The following is a 7,525-nucleotide window of genomic DNA, read 5'->3' as shown; positions in this document are numbered from 1 at the left end:
TCATATATATATATTATATATATATAATATAATGTATATATAATGCATATATAAATAAAAATAGTATATATAATATTTTTAAACAAAAGTGAAAATAATTTGAAAATTTGGGTAAAGACTCAATTACAAAAAATAATATCTCTACTACATATAACATCTGAAAATGGGTTTTAGAAGACAAAAATTGCTTCATTAAATGTGTAAAGAATGGAGGCACTATAGTCTGAATGTCTGTGTCTTCACAGAATTCATTGATTAAAACCTAATAACCAATGTGATGGTTTTTGGAGGAAGTTGGAGTCTTTAAAAGGTGATTAGGATGTGAGGGTGGAGCCCTCATGAATGAAATGGCAACAGAGAGCCACCTTGTTCTTTCTATCACATGAGAATCCAGCAAGAAGTTTGTTAATAAATCAAAAAGTAGGCCCTCAAATAGACATCAAATTTATCAGCATCTTGATCTTGGACTTCCCAACCTTCAAGACTATGAGAAATACATTTCTATTGCTTATAAGTTACCCCATTTATGGTATTTTATAAAAGCAGCTAAACAGACTAAGATCAGAGATCTTGAAAAGTTTCTGGAGAAGAGAGTGTATTTGTCATTTTTATGTTACTGTAACAAAATGCCCAAAGCAATAAACTTATAAAGAAAAACAGTTATTTAGCTCACAGCTCTACAGTTTCTAGTCCATATCCATGAAGCTCCATTGACTGGGTCTCTGGTCAAAATCAGGGTGTAAGATGCAGTGAGAGAAAAAGATTGGGAGGGAGGTCCCACAGTTCCCTTCAAGGTCCTAAGGACCTAAGAACCTCTTACAAGGCCCCACTTTCTAAAGATTCATAGCACCTCCCAAAAATATCACCTGTGGACCAAGCCTTTAACATGTGGACCCATGGACACCTGAGGACAGTACCCACATTCAAAGCAAAGAGTAAATGAAAATTGACTGTCTTCTATTCCTTATTAATAGCATCAACTCTCACTTTTTTCTATTTATTTAGTGTATTGACTTTACTGCTTTGTTTTCATGGAATGTAAAACTATTTGTGTCTTATTAATAGTTCACTCACGATTTTAGACCTCAAGCATTTTTTCCTTGAAAAGGATTTAAAATCCTGGAACATAAATTATCTCACCACAAATTCTCCTTATACAAGATTCTTTTGTGAATATGGCTTTTATAACCAAGGATACTCTACTATAAAAAATATAATTTTTGCATTTGTCCTTATTGATCTTGAACAAATTTGTTTTTTAAATAAAATTTGTCTCTTATTATAGATCAAGATAAGTCATAAGTAAATATAATAGCCAATTCTAATAAATAAAACTCTAAAAGTTCTAGATAAAATGCATAGGTTATTATTTTTGAAATTTCAAAAGTAGGTCATCAGAAGCTAAAATGAAACATGAAATGAGTGTTAGCTTTTGAAAACTGAAGAAATCCAAACGGTATATGCAGCACTTATCACAACAGATAAGAACTGAAGGATGATCAACTGATTGGGAAGAAATTTGTTTATAACATATATGCCTGACCAACTTAGTGTACTAATCAATACAGAAAAGTGTGGGAGGGTGTTATGGTTTGAATGTGAGGTTTCACCCAACATCTCATGATTGAGATAATGCAAGAAGGTTCAGAGACAAAAATGATGGAGTTACAAAAGCCTTAACCCAGTTGGTGAATTAATCACCCCATGAGATTAATTGAGTGGTAACTGAAGGCTGGTGGGATGTGGCTGGAGTCAGTTAGGGCTTTGGGGGCGTGGCTCTGGGTATATGTTTGTATCTGGTGAGTGGAGTCTCTCTGCTTTCTGATCATCACGTGAGCTGCTTCCCTCCCCATGATGTTCTGTCTCCCCTAAAGCCTGGAGGAATGGAGCCTGCTGTATGTGGATTGAGACCTCTGAAACCAAATAAAGTTTTCCTCCTCTAAAATTGTTTTGGTCAGATCTTAAAGTCACAGCGGTGAAAGAGGCTAATCAAACAGAGGGGAAAATACTAAAGACCTCAGCAGATGACTCAAGGGTACAGTCACTTCCCCTAGTGGCCCAAGCTATATGAGGTTCTAATTCCAGTAGAATCCAGCAGATTAGAGCAACACTGGGGAAAATTATGAGATCTAGAGTGTGCTTCAAGCTTGGAAAATGAGGAAATAACCTATTCGGTTTAGTTGTGTTTTTATTTTCTCTAATAGTTGATGGGTCTTTATTTTTTTTTATTTTTTTTATGTGGTTTAGAGGCTCAAACCCAGTACCTCCCATAAGCTAGGCAAGAGCTCTACCACTGTGCTACAACCCCAGACCTACATTTAGTTTTTAAAAGAAAAGCAATGTGGCATTTCTTGCAACTGAACATCTTTCAATAGTACACCTATTTCTTTTCCTACATTTTCTCAAAAGCAGAAGATTGCACCTTAAGGAAAAATGTCATTTTATGTTCTTTCTAAAAGAATCTTGCTAAAGCATATTGTGCATTTTTAAAAATAAACAACAAAAAAATAATACCAAAGTGGGAAAACGCTAAGGTGAGATTAAAACAGATGCCAAGTGCTTGGGACAGCTTGGGGACAGCTCACTGTGGGGCATTCCCACTTGATTTTGCACTTTGCAGAACATGCTTTTTCCACGTTTGTCCTGAACTTGCTCCCTCACCTCATTAGACTTTCAGCCCAAATGTTACCTCCTCAGGGAGGCCTTTCTTTGCCACACTTATCTAAATAGTCCACATCTCTCCCCATCACTTCCTGACCCAAATCCCATTGCATCTGTGACTGAGGTTATATTAAACATTTACTCATTTGACTATTCTATGTCTCCTATTTTGCTTTCCCTATCTTCAAAATGTTGGAAACTGTGTTTTATCATTTTCTCCCCAGGGCACAGAACAATGGTACAAAGTAAATGCTCATTAAAATAGTTGCTGATTGAATGCAAAGTAAATATTAAGTGTTAGCGGTAGTAATAGTCCATTTTTCTACTAGTTGCTCATATCATCAATATGGATTCTGGGAAACCATTTAGTATAGAAGTTATAAAGAGTGGTTGGGGAATTAAACATTCACATATATTTTCCCCTAACTTTCATACTGTGAATAAAAGCAAATAAGTAGAAAACTGAAAAAAAGAGTACAATCAACTCTTAAAATACTCTTTATCCACAAATATGCATGTATGTATGTGATATATCATCATAAATATATATACATATATATATACACACACATAGATAAGGATCCCTATGTGTACACATACATATAGAGACACACATACACTCATACATACACACTTTTTCTTTTTGCTAAAACATTTAAAGTATTCAACATTTGAACTCCTTCAACAGGATCTTCAAAGAGCAACATTTTCTTACAAAGTCACAACATAGCTATTGCACTTCGTAAAACACAACACTAGCACAATACAATTGTCTAATAAATTGTTGGTATTCAAATCTCCCCAATTATCCTTATGCTATCCTCTACTATTTCTACATGAAATACTATAATCTAAGCTCACGACACCATCAACATTGCAATTCCTGACATGTGTGTCCAGTTTATTTTCATCTAGAGTGTTCCGCCAGCTCTTGTTCTTGCTCATGAGATTGATGCTATGTTTTTTTTTAAATAAGTGCAGTATAGTTATACATGATTGTGGAGCCCATTTTAGCATATTCATAAATGCATAGAACATCATTTGCTGTATTTCAATCCCTGTGACTGACCCCTTTCTTCTCCTGCACCCTCACACTGGTCCCCTTCCTCTACTTTATTTGTCTTGCTTCTAATAATTTATTTTTTAATTTACATATTGTAGTTATACATAAAGACATTGACACTTTTGAAGAGTCCATTCCAGTCATTTTGAGGAATGTCTCTCAGGGCAGACTTGTCTGATAATCCTTTGATGCTTAGATTATTATTTTGGACCAAAATAGTAGAAAAGTGTCCTCTTTGTGCCACATCAGGAGGGAACACAGGTGTGTTCTGACCCCTGTCTCCATCTTCTTATTTACCAGGTGACCATGGACAATTGGCATTACTTCTCTGAAATTTGATTTCCAAATTTATACAATGAATGCAATAATACTATCTTATGAGAAATGTAAACTTTGCAAGTTTTGCATAGTTTTTAGCACAGTGCGTAATTTCAGCTCTGACATTTACTGGCTGTGTGACCTTGGGCAAGTCTCTTAATCTCCTGGCACCTCAATTTCTTGACCTATAAAATGGAATAATAGTAACTAACTCTTAGAGATTTGGGGAAAATTCAAAAGTTCACTTGTGTGAAGTACTTGGAAGAGCAGATGGCATGTAATACACATCCAATAAATGTTAGCAATTTTCATTATCATTAACAAATGGCAAGTGAAGTCATAGAGTGATATCATCACAGTCTTTGAAGTCTAAAGCTGTTTACTTTTTCTACTTGTCCTCGGGATGCTTTGTTTGAACATGTGTCTCCCTTTTAAAGCTTTTCTTGTTCTTCTCTAACAAATAGGTTAACAGTTTAACAGTTAACAGTCCTACTATGATCATGGGACAATATATCCTCCCTTTCCAAATTTGTGGCTAATCACCAGCCCTCAATAGTGGAATCCAAGCCCTTATGTTTGATAAATTTGAGTTTAAGTCAGTAAGCAATTGATTCGGATTTAATACTTTCTTACCTCCTTTTATTTTTCTTGTTTAATTTAAGGTTAAACAGATGAATAAACACCATCCAAAGTGCAATGAACTGAAATGCCTGTCATCTAGTTAAACAGCAGAATGTCCCATGGAGAGGGTCTCTGAGGTCAATAGAATTTAAGATCTTCTTCATGGGCCTGGTTAAAAATTAATTGTCATCAATTTGTCCAGGCACTGAGTAGATGCTGTCTAACCACAAAGCCTGACGTGGAGCCTCTAGTCATCAAGACGGTATCGGGGGGCTCCAGTCAGCCACAGGAGTGCCTTATGTACACTGTGCCTTGTCTGCACTGGGCTCCTCACCTTGCTGTTTCTGGCCAGTGCCTTAGGTGGGACTGCAGATTTGATTCTCTGTTTTATCCCTGGGTGTTCTTCCATAGGCATGGTTCTACAATCAGCCCCTGGAGTTGAATATGTGTTTGGCAACCCATTGAGCCAACTCCCTCTGTCCATCTCCCAAGGCAATCCACTGGGCCAGCAAGCAACCTCTTCCACTAGTGAAACTTCATCAACATCAAGGTCAAGCCAGCTTCCTCTGGTTGAACTCCAGAACACATGTCAGGCCTGATCCAATATCTAGCCCCTGTGTTCCTTGTCACTGGGTGAAGAGGAACCTATTTTTGACTTAATTAATTATTTGGTTTGTTTATTTTGAAGCAATCCATATTGTCTTATTTAGATGCATCCATAGTGCCAACAAAGATTTTCAACTTTTCCTCTCTTACCAGACTCTGGAGATGTGATAATGCAATATTTCAAGAGACTGTCAGAATAACTGATTAGAAACTTTGCTGATTAAAGAAATGTTTGATAAAGTACCTATTCCTCTCAATTTCACATGTGTCCCTTCGGTATGATAAGTTGCCCTCCCTGCTAGAGACAGACATCTCATTAGATTTTTTCCTTTGGTCTTCCTAACATGTGAATTTTATCTCTCTCATGTTTAGAAAAATGGTAAGAACTATTTCTGGTTCCTTCTACCTACCTATAGGCTAGAATTAATAGTTTAGAAGCCAACATCTGAAAAGCCATGGGCAGTGCTAAAAAAGATATCAATCTGGGAAGAAGCTAGAGAAGAATAACAAAAAGTAGTATAAAATGTGGAGTTTCAATTAGGATAATTTAATATGGGAAAGAAATTGCTTGTGCATATAATAGACAACTGGAAAATCTTTCCTAAATATAAAAGCCCAAATTCAATATATGTCTGGCCTTTTATGTGCCAGACATTGGCTAGATGATGAAAGATGGAAAGATAAGGCATAATTTTTTGTACCCTGATTAGGATGGGAGATACGTGAGAGTCATAAAAAAATTATATTACTGTTGCACTGGATGTTGCTTTGTTTAGGACTGGGGGCTGAGAAAACTATTGAGAAGGACATTGAAAAAGGAGTAGGAGTTTGCAGCATGAATTTGAGAAAAAAAATTACCAGTTTAAATGCAAGCAGGATAGTGTAACCCATTCAGAGGGAATATGCTGAGAAATGGCCGAAGGGACCAAAGTCCGCCACCTTCCACTACACTTTGGCGTATAGAAGAGATTCAGGGATTCACTTCAGGAGCACTTAATAAATTATACCAAGCTAAAAGATAGCCAGATGTGAAATCAAAGAATATCTCAGAAAACACTGAAGAATCAATTTTAAAGTACTTATCATTTATTAGGGTTCGGTAAGCGACTGTATGTCATATAAAAATGTGAAAAAAAAATTCCATTTCCCATATGCCAGAAATAATCACTTGAAAGACATAATGGAAGTAAAATTACCTTTGCAAAAATAAGCCAAAAAAAGAAAATCAACTACCTACAAAACCACAAAAGAACTACCTAAAAGAACACAAAAATTATATATGAAGGAAACTACAAAATTGGAAGTAAACAAAGGATTAGAGAAAACAATTTCTGTATGGGAAGACTGAGTTTTTCCTGTGTGTGAGGATTCCATATAACATGCCTCGTGAATATGACATAATTCAAAATTTCATTTAGATATTTTGAATATTATCCAAAATGATTATAAAGTTCTTCTAGAACAAGAAATAGCTGTGTTTTGGGAAAAAAGAAAAATGGGGTATTTATTAACCTTGACAGATACTTTTAAAGCCATGATAATTTCATAAGCATGACATTGGCCCAAGAATCAAGAGACAGCGCCTAGGGACACTGAATGGGAAGTCCAGACAGGGCACTACAAGGCAATGTGGCAGGGTTTTATTGGCCAATAAAAGATACTTCCAAAATGTTAAACTACTTATAAAACAAATGAAACCTTAGTATACACATACATCCAAATAAATCCCAGTTACTTTGAAGAATTAAATGTAAAAACAATTCAAAGAAAATACAGATAAATATCTTTAAACTCTCTAAATGGGGAAAAAAATCTTCTAAGCAAAAGAGCAATAAAGGAAACCACAAAGGAAACACTAATAAATGTAAGTATATAAAAATGCAATTTTTTCATACATCAATATTAAAAGTAGGCAAAATATAAAAGCATGTGAAAAACTGGAAATATCTGCAATGTATTGAATAAGAGGAAGGCTAATGTCATTAGTATATAAATGGCTCCTGAAATCCAATAAAATTATTAAAGATAAATAGGAAAGCTTAAAAAATAATGAGCAAAGGAAATAAAATAAAATTCATGAAAGAAATATATAAAAGATTGCACATTTATGTGGGATCTAAAAATAAAGTGAAACAGAGAGTAGACTGGTACTCACCATGAAGGGAGATAAGGAGAGATGTTGGTCAAAAGATGTAAATTTTCAATTTAGTAGTAATAATAATAATAATAATAATAATAATGCAGGAAATATTTTAT

This window comes from Marmota marmota, unplaced genomic scaffold (genome assembly GCF_001458135.2).
Source record: "Marmota marmota marmota unplaced genomic scaffold, marMar, whole genome shotgun sequence".
NCBI classification, from domain to species: Eukaryota; Metazoa; Chordata; class Mammalia; order Rodentia; family Sciuridae; genus Marmota; species Marmota marmota.
This window is presented reverse-complemented; position numbering follows the sequence as displayed.